At 37.1% G+C, this 18,031-nt stretch overlaps 1 protein-coding gene across 10 annotated transcripts in view; it reads right to left on the bottom strand.

Moving 5' to 3' along the window:
• The window catches only part of RERE (arginine-glutamic acid dipeptide repeats), a 408,653-nt gene that overhangs the window by 237,222 nt on the left and 153,400 nt on the right, over window positions 1-18,031 (bottom strand). The gene's annotated exons all lie outside the window — the stretch shown is intronic.

Below are 18,031 nucleotides of genomic sequence, written 5' to 3'. Positions count from 1 at the left end.
CTGCCAGCTGAGCATAACATTCATTCTCCCCTTCTTCCTTAATAACTGAACATCGTATGTCTAGCAGGGCCTATGGCCCCTTAGAATAAAGACCCCATTTCTCAACTTCCCTCATAGTTGGTTTTATATATGACTAAACTCTGGTCAGGGGATATAAACAGAACTACAGTATTTCCACTTCTGAAAACTGATTTCTGAACAGAGGAGGCCCTATTCTCTTTATCCTTCCAGTAAAGTCTAACAGCAAATGTACTGGCTGGAGGTGGAGCATGAAATAGATAAAAAATAACAATGGGAATGGAAGCCACACATGCCAGAGTAACAAAACCTGTGACTATAGCTAAAGAACCAGACCAAGAATTTACTACTCACAATTTAGGATTTCTGGCCATTATACACAAACATCTTTAAATTATTTTTAAAAAGGGGCAACTGGATGGCTCAGTGGTTGAGCGTCTGCCTTTCGCTCAGGTCGTGATCCTGGACTCCTGGGATGGAGTCCCACATCAGGTTCCCCGCAGGGAGCCTGCTTTTCCCTCTGCCTATGTCTCTGCCTCTCTTGGTCTCTCATGAATAACTAAATAAAGTCTTTTAAAATAAACAATTTTTTAAATGGGGCAAAATCTTTAAACTACATTCATGAACAAAGCGACATTCCAGAACAATGAGGTGGGGAAAACATTCGTTTTTGTTTTTAATAGGAAAAGCTAGAAAGGAACAAATAACCCCTAACAAGCCTATGAAAGCATACAACACAGTGCTCTTGATTCAGAATGACTAAAACAGCTTGAAAAAAAAAATTAAAAAAAAATAAAACAGCTTGAATAGAGAGCATACACTACCCTCCAGTAGGATTAAGAATCAATTCCTAGAGGCAGATAAAATAAGGCAGAACAAATCCACAGCTGCCTCCCTAAAGAGACTTCACAGCTAAGTCAAGTTTCTACCGTGACTCCATCCCAAGGCTGCACAAGTAAGAATAAGGGACAGCAACTTCTCCTGCAAATTGTCTGGCACATTGTGTAGAGGGCAGTTTGATGGTGTCCACTGGCACCAGAGGCTCTCCCTTTCTTCTCCACTTCCATGTGTGTTTGATTTGAGGACTTGAGAGACAATATATGGCTGTTCCTCTAACAAAAATACAGGGACCATTGATAACCAAATTTTCTGGAATGTTTTATCATTTATGAAGTGATAAAAAAAAGTGAAAGCTGACCAGAATTCATACTGCACTAAACTCTCAGAATATAATCCATATTTTACTTCATACTAGAAAGAAGACATTCTCTCTAATGTCACAACTTTATATCCTCCTTTCCACGTCATTAACAGTGGATAAAAAACAGAGCACACAAATGTGTCTGATCCATTCTCTGAAGTGAAGATTTACTATCCAAAGGTGACACAGAGTCTCCTGCTCTACCTAGCAAACACTTCTCCAGTTTCAAAACCACAAATTCAGTCACTTGTAGATGCCAAAATCCCATGGTACATCAGGGGTAATTGGAAAGAATTACAATGGCAGTACACAAAAAATCTTTGGATGTCCGGACATACCCTAAAAGGTAAAACTCAGTTAATTCTAGTCCTAAGGAGAGTCAGCAGAAATGAATAAATCAATGTTCACCATTGTTGTTCTTTCCAAATAAAGAACCTAAAACTCAACAATATACAACTAGTCACACGATGGTATCTATCCATTAACACAGGTATACCTGATGTTTTTCAGGCCACAGACACCTTTAGTAACCTATACATTAACTTTTCAAAAGCATTTTTTTTTTTTTGTAAATTCACACACACACACAAAAAAAAAACATGTACTATAATACTTATCACAGTATGAGAAAAAAACATTTGTAATATATGTACTTCTTTAGTGACTTATTAAATAATAAAATTTACTAAAGGTTATTCCCTTAATAACCTCCATAATTTCAAAGTAGTGATGAACATAAACATTATTTTCAGATGTTTTTCTCTGTTTTATGTGATATGGGAATATCTGTGGGTTCATACTGGTGTCACAGGTACTATCAATATCACTACAATTTATTGCCTATCTTCATAACTAAAGCATGACTGAATGCTAAATGTCATTTGAAATGTAACGAAGTAGTGAAAATAACAATACAATTTTTACCCATTCAAGTTCACAGTCTCCTGAATTATATTCATAGTCCCCTGGGTTGACCATGAACACTTCTAGGTTTATAATGCCAGTATTAATGGTACAGTAAGCAACAATAATGACTCAGATTTGTAATTACTGGCATGGCAATAAACTCAGGACATGTTAACCTCAAAAGTATCTATCATAACCCCACATGTGTTTACTAAGGAAAGTGATCATACAACAAAATATTAACATTAGACTCATGGTTTTGAGATTTTTAATTGTGGCTTATCTGAACATTTCAATTATCTTCCCTGAAAATGTATTATTTGCTCATCAAAAAAGAGTAAGTGCAGGAGGAGAAATAGAGGGGGAAGATAAGAATAAGATAAGAATTTTATAAATGCATTCACAGAGCAAAGGCAAAAGGTAACAGGTGAATTCAGAGGAGAGAAGACAGAACGGGACCACCTCTTGTGTACAGAAACAACACTGAAAAGGGAGTTTGAGATCCACTTGTAGCTCTACCAGATGCCACAGCAGTGAGCATCCTAGCAGCTGGGGAGGTAACAGAAGTAAAACAGATGACAAAACTGCTGCTTTCTACAAACTAGTAGCCTCCACCAATCAAGACGGGAATGCCAAAAGCACTGCAACTCCATGATGCCAAATATCTATCTACTTTTTGGATAGTTGCAAACTTCAAAAGCATTCTAGTTCATGAGCCTTAAAGACAGCCCAGGATTTTTCTCCCTCAAAATGCCTTCTAGCCAGTAGAAAGAGCACAAACTGGAAATCAGGTGTCCATTGTCTAACCTGAAATGTGAAGCATAAAATCCCCTGTAAATAAGAAGCACAATCTCGCCCCCAGTCTGAGTGCTGCTACAGTTAATTCTCAAATATAACCTCAAAATTTAGGTGTATTTTTGCACTATGGAATTGTAATTAAAACACTACTTTTTAGGTTTTTATTGTTCCCAACAATATAAAAACACAGCATAACAGGTGAGGTGTGTTTTTGACATTTCTCTTCAGTCTTCTGAAGAAGACTTCAGTCTTCTTTTCACTAAAGAAAAAAAAAAGGTCTAATAACACAAAGTATTGTTAACATTTCCTCAATCTGGTAATTGTATGCAAGGTACCTATGTTTTACAATACCACCATAAGAGAATGACAGGACAAGCATGAAAACCAAATGCCACCTAAAAATAATAACAGCCTGCCTTAGAGCCTACAGTTACGTACAGCTTTACTAATGGAGCACAAATTAAAATGTTAATGTAAAAGCTGAGAATAATGAAAAGTAAAATACTGAAATAATATTAAAAATCTATATTATAAACTCACTCTATTTCCCTTTTTAAAAGAACTAAAAACTATAATCAACCACCCCAACATTTCTTTTTACTATATCTCTATTGATCAGTTTAAAGTGAGCCACTAACACGCCATCTCTCAAGCATCAATATCTGCCCCGCAAACAAAGAAAGCCAGAACAATGCCTACAGCCTTCAGAAGGAATATATAACAACTCTATCTTTGCCTTTTATAGTTCAGTTTACACATTTACTAATTATCACAGTGGACATCACTGAAGAGGCGTTCCTTATAAAGGCAACCAAATAAGAAAATTTAGGAATATAAGTGAGAAAATAAATTCAGGGGTCAAATGAGTGAACAAATGCAGAATTTCTTTCATATGTAACACACAGTATGCTGCCTAATTCGTTTAAACACATATTTAATCATGAAATAATGAAAAATATTTAAAGTAATGGATATATTTAATGCATACATGATGATAAAGGGTCATCATGTATGAAAAGTAATACACTTGGTAAAGTGACTTTTAGAAGTCTATCCATTCCCAGGCATTTTAAGCATTAACTTAAAAGGACCAAGTAACTTACTTAACCGCTCCCATCTATCTCATGGTACTTAAAAATCTATTACAAAATTTGTGCTAACACAAACATACTCCTTCAGAGGAGTAGAAAAGCTATTTTTACTTCTGGTAGTGTTTGCAGTATTCAAATATCTTCAAAGCAAAATTCATTTACACAAGTATCTATTCTATAGTATTTAAATGTTTTACAAAAGGAAATCATTCTCATATACATACATTTTTTTAATTCAACAACCATAAAACCCTATTCCATCTTTAAATTCACAATGAAAAAAATAAAATAATAAAATAAATAAAATAAATTCACAGACAATGTTTTAATCTTGGAAAGTCTGGTTTTCTCAGCTGGTGAAGCTGTCAGAATAAATAGAAGGCAGCATCTGGAAAGATGACAAACACATGGGTCAGCATCAACTACAAGCCAATCCCTGTCAAGAACGGAGCCAAATTCCTGCATTTCAATTTCAAGGATACTCTCCAACTCAAATACCACCATGCGACTTCAAATCAAAATTGTTTCCTTTTAAAAAGAGCTTTTTACAAAACTGATAGAGTATAACAGATTAAACAACTCCTTCAGCAATTTCCTCAGCCACTACAAAGCAAGGCATCGATGTATACTTATAATAAAGGGAACATTTAACAATTAATTGAGCCAGCAAAAGCTAAACCTCCAGAGCTTAGGAGTTCAAATGCTCACTCACCAAGTTAAAGGGCCAAGGATTTTAACATAACTGCAGAAAATCTCAGTCCAATTAGACTCTAGGTAAATATAAATCTTTTCCGCTGTGATTGGGACCCTATTCGTCATGGTCCATCGGGTTGATTTTAGTATCCAGCTTGGAGAACCAAACAAAAGAACCTCTGCTGTATCTTCCCTACACTGTGGTGTTAATCCAATTCCTCCAGGTTCTGTGCTGAACAGAGAAGATCTCTGGAAGGCTGCTAGCTTGCTTTTATAACCAACAAATAAGACACCCAAAACATATCGCGCAACTGTGAGGTGGTAACGTCTCTGAAAATATCAAAGACTTGTGCCAGTTTATAATGGTGACATGTTAATTAATTTACTTTCTTTCCTCATTCAGTTTCTATGTAGAGGAGATGTACATACACTCAAAAAGAACAGAAATAAACACACAGGGCTTCAAAGTGGCATCATTTGGGATAGCAACTACTTCACAAGGATATCTTCTCCATTGGCAAGCTTTATTTTTTTAAGATTTTTTTTTTTTTAAGTAATCGTCTGCATTCAATGTAGGGCTTGAACTTATGACCTCAAGGTCAAGAGATGCATGCTCTATCAATTGAGCCAGCCAGGCATCCCATCTACCAGCAAACTGAGTAGAATGTTTATTGAGAAGAATTTATACTGAATTAATGCGGGAGGACAGGGTCGAGATCGCCACAAGAACTTTATTCATAAGGCATCTTTCTTTTTTTTTTTTTAATTTTTTTTAAACTTTTATTCATTTATGATAGGCACACAGTGAGAGAGAGAGAGAGGCAGAGACACAGGCAGAGGGAGAAGCAGGCTCCATGCACCGGGAGCCTGACGTGGGATTCGATCCTGGATATCCAGGACCGCGCCCTGGGCGGCCAAAGGCAGGCGCCAAACCGCTGTGCCACCCAGGGATCCCCATAAGGCATCTTTCTATGTCTTGTAGTGTTTGATGGAAAGCAGGAAAAACTACAACTTAATATCAACAAGGTTCAACAATACAAACAGGTGAAAATTATTTTTAATTTAACTGAACAGATAAAGCAAATTACATTTTTAAAAGTAGTACAAAATACTAAGTGGTGAAAGAATTTTAAGGATTATTAGAACAGGAAGAATTGGAGGTTGAGGCAGGCAACTCATAAAGCACAAGACTGGCACCACAGACTACAAGTGGTCAAATCTGACCCAATGCCTGTTTTTGTAAGACCCACAAAGCAAGGAACATTTTTTTACATATTTTAATGGAGGGAGGATAGGAATATTTCTTGATATGTGAAAATAATGTAAAATTCAAACTTCAGTGTCCACAGATAAAGTTTTATTGGATCACAGCCATGCCCATTCTTTTATATATCACCACTCTCATGACCCAAGTTCAGAACTGAGTTGTTACAACAAAGACTCAGTCATCTACAGCAAAGCTGAAAATATTTACTTTCTGGTCCTTTACAGCAAATTTACTGGGATGCCTGGGTGGCTCAGGTTTGAGTGTCTCCCAGGATCAAGTCCCACCTTGGGCTCTCCACAGAGAGCCTGCTTCTCCCTCTGCCTACGTCTCTGCCTCTGTCTCTCTCATGAATAAATAAAATCTTAAAAAAAAAAAAGTAAAAGTTTACTGACCACTGCCCTACAAATGCTCCGTAAGTAAGTAAAGCAGCTCAAAGGATAATGTAAACTTTCTATCACATAAGATTACAATGTAAAAGGGCTTTCATTTGAAAATGACACATTTGCTCAGGAACATTATTGTTTATAAAATGCTGAGGGTTTTTCTATAGTTTAGTATCGAGTATACTAGCCTGAAACATACAAAATAAACCTTTTAGCCAATACCCTCACAAAAACTGTAGAGTGCCTCTAGTATCACAAACCCAGGTCGGTCCCTTGTCATGTACTTCATCTGGGCTAACAAGTTAGATCACTTGTGAATCTAGATCAGTTATGGCAAATGTTCCCTCCCATACCTGCACCCAAGAAAAACAGTCTACTGATCAGAGCACTCCTTCTAAATGTACTACATTCAGCCTCAATCACTTGGGAAAAGAGATGAAATCCGTTTGCCATCTAATTTAGATGATTTATTCTTCTCATCCAGTTTGGTCTTCTTTACTGTTCATTCTTCCTTTATTGTTGTTCTTGTACCATCCTGTGTGAAAACCATATTCGGAACTTGACAGAGAGGATAACCACGTTATCTCAAAATGGAACAGGTAAGCTTGCTCTCTGTTATCTGAGGAGAGGCTATTAACAAGCCAAGCTACATACCATCAATTTAAAAAAAAAAAAAATAGTGGGCTTCTAAGTCTTTTTATCAACATGTTGAGTATGAAGGGGCTCTTGATAACCTTGCATCCCACTTTTTTTTTTAAACTTCATATGTTTTAAATTAGATAGATAGATGCAGGCTCTACTGTGACCCCCAAAAAAGAGCACCTTTCTATGTTCAGCATAATATACTCTAGAAAGGGTCGTCTCAAAAAGTAATAACTTAACTTGGTAACCAATACCATCTAAAGCTATCAACTATGGCAAACTCAAATCATAGCTAGAGGGAAGTCCAATTCAGGTTCAGACATACAGATACACATAACCAGGAATGCCCCATGAGTGACCCATCAGAATGAGGTTCTCAACAGTCAGAGCCTATATTCAATAGGAGCCACATTAACATTGGCAGAGATGTTTGAGAGCAAAGTCTGGAAACTTAGTGACTATTTCTATCTTCCTTTAGTAGGTGTACATATCTGAAAAAGTTGAAAGGTTGAAAAGCTTGTGATTAAAAATTAAGTAATCCAAATTAATCAGGGTAGGAATTACCTCCTTAAATTGATATGCACCCTATATCCCTGTGAAGATTTCGAATTAAGAAAGATTTAAGAAAATCAATACCTTAATGAACATGTTCTGGGTTAATAAAGAAAACAGGATATGTGAGATATTTTTGTTCTTTTTATAGTTAAAAGAACTTGACTTACAACAACAAACCAATTTTGAAAAGTAACACTTACCTAGGACTTTATTATAAGGCTAGCCTTCTAAAGAAGCCCAACAAGTCTGCATGTACACTCACTCAATCGCTAGTACAGCCCTTGAGGTGAGTACCCTAAGCCACATGAAGAAGAAACAAAAGCACAGAGGTTGTTCTTGTCACCTCCACCCATCCTCAGGGGTAGAAATAGCTGGACTGCGCTGAACTGTTTCTGTGTGAAATGGATTCAAACACACAGTCAGGATTGAAACCTAAATCAGTTTATGCCCAGCACTGAAATATCTAAGGCAACTCTTTAGGTTCACTTCATTTATAGGTCTAATTTACTTCACTTATAAGAATAGTTAAATACTTGAGAATACATTATTAATAGATTCCTTAAGAATAGAAATCAAATATTAAATTATTTAATAAGTAAGTCTAAATGCTGAAGATATTAACTACTTTATCAATAAGACCAATTATAATTCCAAAAGGCCTCAAAAGTGATTAAAATTCGTTTAATTTACAAAGGGTTGAGGTAAGTAAATTGAACTTTTTTAAAGTAAAGCAGTATCATTTAATTTTTAACTTTAACAAATTGAATTTAACTTTAACAAATTGAATACCAAAGTCAACTTTTTTGTGTATGTATTTGTGTGTATGTATGTGTGGGTGTAGTTTTTTCTACACATAAATATCAGCCTTAAAAGTCTCTTCCCAAAAAGTCCTCAGATCAGCTGCTCTGTACATGTGTTCAATACCCACATCCTAAAGGAGGCACAGCTAAGACAATGCCATTCCAGAGAGGCTGCCCAAGAAACATAGGGTGAACACTCAAATCTGCAGTCACTATTCCTGCCTATGTTAGTAAGTATTTGGGGGAACCAACAATGAAGTGCCTAGAATGTGGGACCCAGAAAACAGAGAGGAGTAGATTGCCAGAAAGCTACATTCCTGAATTTGATGATTCACTGCTCATAAAAATGGTTTCAAAGAATTACCGTTTAATATGTTCTTGCCATTATCAAGGGTGATTTTTTAAATGGCCACACATGAAACATTCTTGTTTCTTTTGGAGTACACAGTTTTACAATACATTCTGATTCAGGGTTTCTCACGTAGATAACTTCTGTAATACTCTGTTATGTTGCTGGGAAAACTTCTAGTTTTGCAGAAAATGCTCCTAAAGATTAAAGGGCTTATATAAAATACAGGGAAAGGGGCAGATTCTTCAAAAATTATGCAGCTCAAAAATCAGATTACTACATTCTCTTTAATCAATAATTATATATCAAGAAAGAAGATAGCCCAAGGAGGCACCCCAGAGTGGCTCAAGGCTGCTATAGGGAATACTAAAAATACATAAAGGCGGGGGGAGGGAAGGGGCACGCCAGGTGTCTCAGTCGGTGAAGAGCTGACTCTTGGTTTTAGCTCAGGTCATGATCTCAGGGTTGTGAGATCAAGCCTCGCATTGGGCTCTGCACTGAGCATGGAGTCTGCTTAAGATTCTTTCTCTCCTCCCTCTGTCTCTCTCACTTTAAAACAAAAAACAAAAACAAAAAACAAAAAACAACAGGCACTGGCTTGAAGGCGCCAAAACAACAATACAGATTAATGGGGCTCCTGTGAAGGTGAGCAAAACAGGCAAGGCCACCTGCCAGAGTTAAAGTGGGTGAGGCAGAGTGCACCTCTCTAGGGAGAGATCCCTAGGCTGCAGGTGGGTGCTCATTATTTCACTTTATTAGAGATGAAAGGGCTCATACAAGGACAACAGTCAAATTAAAGCTTTAAATTCTCACCCACCTTTTCCTTTTCTGCTAAAATATAAACCTACTATATATATATATATATATATATATATATATATATATATATATATATATATAATTATGTTATAATCTATGCCCCTCTATTCATACTCCTCTTGCCTGGAAATAATTGCACATGAGCCAGCACAAATTGTATATTCCATTGACATCATTCCTCTATTTACCTATCACACCCACAGCAAAACCAACTATAAACAGCCATATGCTATGACAAGTTCTCCCTGAATCTGTGCTAGTGTAAGAGTCTACTGATGAAGTGGCACAGTGAATAGGGTTCATTTTTCTGGCTGGCTCTCATCTGCTTCCCCTATAGAAAGCTCCCTGATGTCACTGTAGAGAATTACTTTGAGCCCCACCATGTACAGGGTTAGGGGGGAGCAATAAATCAAGGTTTCTGTCTTTTTTTTTTTTTTTTAATCTAAGACATGCTTGACCAACTGAACTTACTCTACTGTGAATGTGCCTCAAACTGAGTGACAGCAAGGACAGAAAAATGCTTAAGGGCACCACCCCAGTGGTAGCACCAAGAAAAATGGTCAGTGACCCAAAATAAGAACTGCCCTCATTCCAGGGAGGTTTCCACCCAATTTGTGGGTCATCCTACCAACAAATTATTTTTGTGTGTGACATGACCGACGTTCTCCAGCTTTGCATTAAAAAAACTTTAACAAATCTAACAAGCTCACTTTTATTAAATCACAAAAACTATGTATTTCTCTTTCAGTTGCTGAGTTAAGGGTTCCAATCCAGAAATCAGCATTAGCCTAAATATTCTGGAACAATTTACCATCCTGGCTCAGCTTACTTCCCATAATTGTTATACATTTATCTTTTTAACAATCATTCTCTGTGTGTGTGTGTGTGTGTGTGTGTGTGTGTGTGTATAAGTGAGAAATAATTTCCAAAAGCAAGCAATATGTTAACTAATTTTAGGAGCAGGGAAAAAAACAAAGAAATAAAGCAAAGTAATTATATCATTTGCATTTTCCAAGAAATGGGCCTATCTCTTTCTTTCCAAAGGTGTGTTTTGGGCATTATCTTCAGTATTTTATGCAAACGTCCATCTATTCTGGCTTGAACGATTTTGTCACAGGCCCATGCCACCTTACAAACTAGCTATATGACACTGGTCTCTGTGCATTCTTCTCCTTATCTGTGTAACAGGGAAACAATGACTAGGCTGTACAGAAACTTTTTAAAGGACCAGCAACAATACACACAAAGTAAAGTAAGCCTAGTGCTGGAAACAGCAGATGCCTTAAATGTGGTAGTTAATTATCCATGGTTACAGCTTCCTCACTCCCTCACGTGTCTGCTTTCACCCAACTTCATAGTCCCTCTGCAATCAAGCACTTTACAAGATCCAAATCATTCCTAAATGACTAGTCAACTGCTCCGTTCCTCCTGAACCACATGTGCTTTATTTCACATCAAAATCTCAAGCCATGAAAGCTTATCTTCCTCCCTCTCCCCACCTTTTGTTTGTTTCTGGATCTGCCTAAACTCTATCCTGCCATAAATAAGTGACAGGTGTGCCGGGACACTGGTCTCCTCAGCCCTTAAGGCAATGCACTCATTTTCTATTCATACCTTAACTTGAAGGTACATTAACTTGAAAAAGACAAGGAGGGACACCTGGGTGGCTTAGTGGTTGAGTGTCTGCCTTTGCCCCAGGGCGTGATCCTGGAGTCCCGGGGACTGAGTCCCACATCAGGCTCCCTGCACGGGGCCTGCTTCTCCCTCTGCCTGTATCTCTGCCTCTCTCTCTCTCTCTCTCTGTCTCTGTCTCTCATGAATAAATAAATAAAATCTTTTTTTTAAATATAATAAAACACCTTATGAAAACAAAAACTCTGATTCAGCAGATCTGGTGTGGAACCTGAAAGTCTGCGTTTCTAAATCAACTCTTGTAGGGTGCCAATCTATGGCCAACACTTGGAGCAGCAAGTATCTAGAGTACATGTTTCACTATATTTAATGACCCTTTCCTTATGAAAAAAAGATACAATTAATTAGTCTCAAAATTTCCATCATTCTCCATTTCTTTGTTATAGCAATGTAGGAAGAAAGTTTCTCTTGTTCCTTCTACAGTCAGAGATAAAGTAATAACTTTTAATGTGCTAAAAAAATTCTTTTACATATGCAGAATTTGCTAACTTCCTAATATGCACTAAAAGGCAGTTGCTTCTTGAGGCTCAGAAAAAGAGGAAATAAAATTTCAATAGAAACAGGAAAAAGAAAATATAATCTACAACTAAAAGCACACTAGAATGTGATTAAAAACAACAAATACATTTTCACAACTGCTCTAAGGACACCAAACTAAGAGAGCTGGATGTACTCACTCAAACTCGAGTCTAGGTAGCAACAAAAACTCTTCCCACCTGTTATGGACTGAATTCTATCCCCCAAAATTCAGATGTGAAGTCCTAACCCTTAATACCTCAGAATGTGACCTTATAAGAAAAAAGGGTCAATGAAGATATGATGAGTTACAATGAGGTGGATCCTAATGTCATATGTATGCAGGAGGGTGAGGACTCTAATCCACCATGATTGCTATCCTGATACAAAGGAGAAATGTGGGTAGACACCGGGACAGGGTCAGGGACAGGCAGACATGGAGTGCCATATGAAGACTGCTGGTGTGCTAGCAAAGGTCAAGGAACTACCAGAAGCTCAGAAAGGCCTGAAGAAACAGATCCTTTCCTCTCCTTCAGGAGGAGCATGACCCTGTTGACTCCCTGATCTTGAGGTTCTAGCCTCCAAAATTACAAAACAATATATTTCTGTTGTTTAAGCTACTCAGTCTGTGGTACTTTGTTATGGAAGCCCTAGGAAAGGCACACACTGCCTCACTGAACTTCCTCCTCCCAAATAAAAGATCTAAAGATGATTAGGCAGACATGCAATCACAGCTGAGTCTGGCATGCCAATGAAGATTTTGGACTTAATACTACTGACAACAAGGGATCCACTGAAAGGCATTAAGTAGGTTAATATTAGGTTTATTGAGTGCAAACAAACTTTTAACACATGTCAAACCACTTTCATTCAAGCTGGGCGTAAAGGTTCCTTTATCCAGATCTTATGTTTCTTATTACACAAAAAATATTCATGCAATCATCAGCAAAACTTGTGCCTCAACCCAAAATAAGAACGCCACAAGAAACATCTTCATTTGCATGCCATGTCTACCTAAAATTCTTCTACAAGTACAAGAGAGTAGATAAAAAGTTACAGATGAAATGCAGTTGTATTTTCTCCAAAAATTTATGTACTAAAACACCAAATGGCAGAATTTTATTTTATTTTTGCTTTTATTTCTAATGTTTGTCTTAATGATTGCTGTAGATAAGCTTTCAATTATTCAGAGAATGAAGACTTTGAAACCAAGGTCAGACTCTTACCAGGTCAGAGAGCAGCCCCTCAGTGAACAATCAGTAGCTAAATGTTCAGACATGCCATTTGTTAAAACACTGGGAACAACTCTCTTCCCTTTTTAACTAGGAACTTGAATCAAAGGGAAATTATCCATTAGGAAAATAGTTGCATGTTTTAACTTTTTAAGTAAACTTTTCATTGAGGTGTAACACGTAACACAGATAAGTACAAAGTAAGATAAACTCCCACAATGGGAACAAACCCGTGTAACTGGCAGTGTCATCATGAAAGGGAACATGACCAGGCCCTTGAAGGTCTTCGTGCCTCATTCCAGACACCAGTGCCTGCCAGCCTAACTACCACTTGACTTCGAAACACCAAAGACTGGCCTGGAAACATACAATATTATATTTTTTTTGTGTCTACTCAATATTATGCTCAATTAATAGTCTAAATTTCGGCAGTTGTTCAAAAATACGTACATTCCATTCTCATTCAAACCAGATTCCGAGGTTTTATTTTGTTTAGATTTTTTCCAGCTTAAATTCCATTTGCATCAAAGGAAATTAACACTTCAATGTTCAATATATACCCAGTTCTAGCTTCTAGGTCTTTTTTCAGTTCAAGTTCCCAATTCCTAATAAAGGGGAGAAATTTGCAAATGAGAGGGGGAAATGTTTTATTTCACCTAAGATTTCACAAACCACAAACTTAAAAGTCGTTTTCTATATATAAAATTTATCTTCATGAAAAATAACACATTTTTTTCATAAAGGCAGAAGGAACACAGATATAACAAATTTGAAAATCCTGAATCTTGATTTCCTCCCCTCCCATGTATGTGATAAAGATTTCTGTTATTCTAGGAATATACCTAGGGTAAATGGGAAAGTCAAACAGAAATAGCAATGGATATGACAAAATATAAGAAATGCACAACAAACTTAACAGGCATTTTTTAAATAACACATGTTTCCATATCAAAGTAGCAAGCAAATTGATATGCCAAAATGAAAAAGTATCTCTCAATAATTTGAATTTAATTTTTTGACTGCTTTACCTGATCAGGAATTTTTAAAAATCATAGTTATCAAATAAAAATAAATACACTGTTGGCAAGAATGTAAATGGGTACAGCTCCTCATTACGGACAATGGTTTGGAGATTCTTCAAAAAACTAAAATCAGAATCACTATATGGTCCAGCTATTCCACTTCTGGGTATTTAGCTAAAGGAAATGAAATGACTACCCAGAAGAGATATCTATACCCGTATGTTCACTGTAGCATTATTCACAACCTAAGTGGCCACAAATGGATGAATGGATACAGAAAACACGTATATACATACATATTATCCGGCCATAAAAAAGGAGTGGGGGAGTGGGGGATCTTGACAACATGGATAAACTTTGAAGGCATCATGCTAAGTGAAACAGACAAAAAAGACACTTATATGTGGAATCTAAAAACAGCAAATTTATTGAAACAGAGAACAGATTAGTGGTTGCCATGGGGAGGGAGTGGGCAGGTGGGGGAAATGGCAGGAATGGGGTGGAGGGGATCAAAGGGTACACACTTCCAGTTATTAGATGAAAAAGTTCTGGGGATATTATGTGCAGCATGGTGACTGCAGTTAACCATACTGTACTGTATGTTTGAAAGTTGTTAAGGGAGTAGAGTTTAAAAGTTCTCATCACACACACATACACACACTCGCGCAATAGTACTGATGTGTGGTGATGGGTGTGTTAACTAGCCTTACTGTGGTAATCATTTTGCAATACGCACATATTTAAAATCACTACATTGTACGTCTTCAACAACATTAGATGTCAGTTATACCTCAGTAAAGCTGGGGGGAAAGGGGGGAAAAAGGGGGGGGAAGACATTAATATGCCACCCACAGAAACTTTAGAAATCAATATCCTATGCTAAAGAAGCCCATAAGGGAAAGCTGGCTACAACACAGCTGTGTAATACATCAATTTGTTACCATGACAGTCATCTCAAAAGTAGAGTAACAGTTGACAGACAACAAAGACGTTAGATTACACATAGGGACAATATATTATAGAGCCCCACAAGGTTTTTTGTTTTGATTTTTATAACAAGTCTTTTAAATCATTCATTGGCAAATAAATGATTCAACATAGACTTCCATAAGCATTATTCTAACTTTAACATCATTAATCAATCAATAAATGTCTGAAAAGTTTTCAGAAATTTATTCAACAAATATTTAAAAATACACACTATGTGTACTGTACTGTCACAGGTGCCAGAAATTCAATGATAAACAAAAAGCAGACTTTCTGCCTTTGTGGAGGAGACAGGTATTAATCCTAAATAACAGAAATAAATGAAAAATTATTAGTTAGAAGTTCTAGAAGAAAAGAAACATAATGCTATGATGGTGTTTATTAAGGAAACCTGTATAACTTTGGAGAGAAAAGGCAGTAACACTGAAATGGGGGCACTGAAAAAAGGACAGGAATTAAGTCAGTGTGTGTACACAGGGGAGGTGTTCACTAGCCTGAGGCCAAGCCAACTGCAAATGGCCTAAGGCAGGAGGTAACAGGGGCAATAAGTAACTTCAAGTTCCTTAGGCTGAGCTCCTGAAGATAAAATAAAAATAACTCCAGATATGAAGAACCAGGGTAAAACAGAGCTATTTATGACCATGCATGAGATTAACTTTAGCTACTGACAAATTCTAAATAATATCCATTTTCTCAATAAAATCTCATTCTTCTGAGAACAAATAATCTGAAGGACACTGAGAGGTCAAGGTCAGTCTCCTTATCAAAGAGCCATACATCCACTTAACCTGGCAATGTGCAAACCCTAGGCCACAACACTTACCCATCCGAGTAAAGGGGACACCTCATACAAAGTAGTTATGCTCTAAGTGTCACAGAAAACGTTCATAGCACTTTTGGTTTTCATAGATTCTTTATAATATATTTAAGTTTCAGGAGAGAACATATCTTTTTCATATTTCACAAAGGTCCTCAGACTTACCAAACAATGTCTGCCTTCATAAATTACTCAGCTCAACTCCAAAAGACTTTAAGAACTCACTGTTTGAAAGTAAGCCCGGAATGACATCCCTTCACATACTCTTCTACACTTCAAGCAGGAAGGATTTCTACTATCCAGTAGGAGGTACAAGATGAATGTGCAACAACTCCCAAACCCGTTTCTTCAAAACTGGTTTCTCTTGGGGAGTTAATCAGAAGAAACAGGGCACAACAATCCCATAAGTGGGAAAAAACAGCAGATTTAGTATCTTTTTGTAATGTTACAGAAGTTGCCTGAAGTGCAGAACTTCTCAGGGTCATTAACTATGAATCTCTTATGACACCGACAGTATGTGCAGCACTTCCCACACTATGTTTGACTACAAATATTTGAGGAAAGTATCATCACTGACACAGGAGTAACATTCCCTTGAGAAAGGTAAGCATTCAGTACTGCACAAAGGCAGTAAGCCTTTTGACAATAATCCAGACAATCACATTACCACATTGAATTGTTACATATTATGAGAAAAGGATAACAAATGAGATTTTTCTTTATTTTTAAGTTATGATACTATATATCTAAAGGAGTTAACACATTCTCACAATTCAGAATTGAATAGGTCTATAGCATATAACATTTGGTAACTGTAATGAGATATTCTTCAGTGACTCAGAAATTCTTACTGTCCAATATCTAAGTCTTTTCGATCACAGACACCAACAATATCGTAACCCACATATTACTAGATCTCCACCGCAGAACTCTAGTTTCCCTAAAACCGAATGCTGATACTTTTGTCACATAAATATCTTCTCAGTTAATCATTAATCAATAAATTGTAGCTGTGACTACAAGTTATCTGTATAAGTTCTAATATTGACTATCTTTTGAAATTCAAAACAAATCCCGAAACAGGGGGGAAAAATCTGATACTTTACACAAAGTTCAGAAAAGTTACAGTATTCCTCAGTAAAACAATTATACCAGGTTAGTCACATAACATAATTTCTTTAACCTCCCTTTCCTGGAAGAACAGCAAACTGGGAGGCTCTTAATCTCTTAATTACATCTCATGAAATTCATGTCACTTCTCAGCATAGTAAGTCATTCAAAGAAAATGATTTTAGCTAGTTTTACTGCCTCTGTAACCTTAACATACACAACATACACAACACATGACATGAGAAAAGCAAAGTTTTGTGGGGCACCTGGGTGGCTCAGTTGGTTGAGCCTCTGACTTGTGATTTCAGCTGGTGTCATAATCTTATGGGCCCTGGGATCCTGCCCCGAGGTGGGCTCAGCAGAGAGTAGGCTTGGGAGTCTCTCTCTCTGCTCCTCCCCTGATTCATGCTCATGTATGCACTTTCTCTCCCGCTCTCTCCTATGCCTCAAATAAATATATAAATCTTTTTCTTTTTTAAAGGAGAAAGTTTTGCAGGTGCTTAGTAGGTTCTCAATCACCCGTCTCCCTATATCTCACCTGAAGGCTGGGTCTGTCTCTCTGAACAATGCTATAAACGTTGGCACAACGTATAAATGTGTTGACACATTGAGTACACAAGCTACAGTACATTTTCTGGAAAACAAAGCAAGTTAGTTGTCTTCATCTATTACCACTGGTTAGAGATTCTGAAGCTCAATTTCTTGGAAAAGGAGGTGATCAGGAGAAATAAAGTTTGGTCTAAAGGCCTTTAAAAATACTTCTTTAGCTTCTGGCCACTCCTAAAGCTAATGTGAAACATCCTGCTTATAAGAATCTTAACTGAGGTTTACTTGACCCATCATGTATTCTATTCCGCAGTGTCACCACTGCCTAATTGTGTTGAAGATAAAGAGCAAGGAGGAAATCAAAAGATGAAAGAGTAGATGGTGAAGATGGTGAAGGGAGAGGAGAAATAGCACAGGACATAAGGAAAGAACTGACAAATGCACAAACTAGAATAGAAGACAAAGTTGAGGCAGATACAAGCAAGAAGCCAACGAATCCAATTGCCCCAAAGTGGGTCAGTGTGTTTCCTACCTTGATTTTTTTTCTACCCAAAACTACTATCTCCTTTTCTGGGCCCCCTCCTTCC

Source organism: Canis lupus, chromosome 3 (assembly GCF_048164855.1).
Source record: "Canis lupus baileyi chromosome 3, mCanLup2.hap1, whole genome shotgun sequence".
In the NCBI taxonomy this organism is placed as follows: Eukaryota; Metazoa; Chordata; class Mammalia; order Carnivora; family Canidae; genus Canis; species Canis lupus.
Note: the sequence above shows the minus strand (reverse complement) of the source record. Positions and strands in the feature narration are given on the sequence as shown.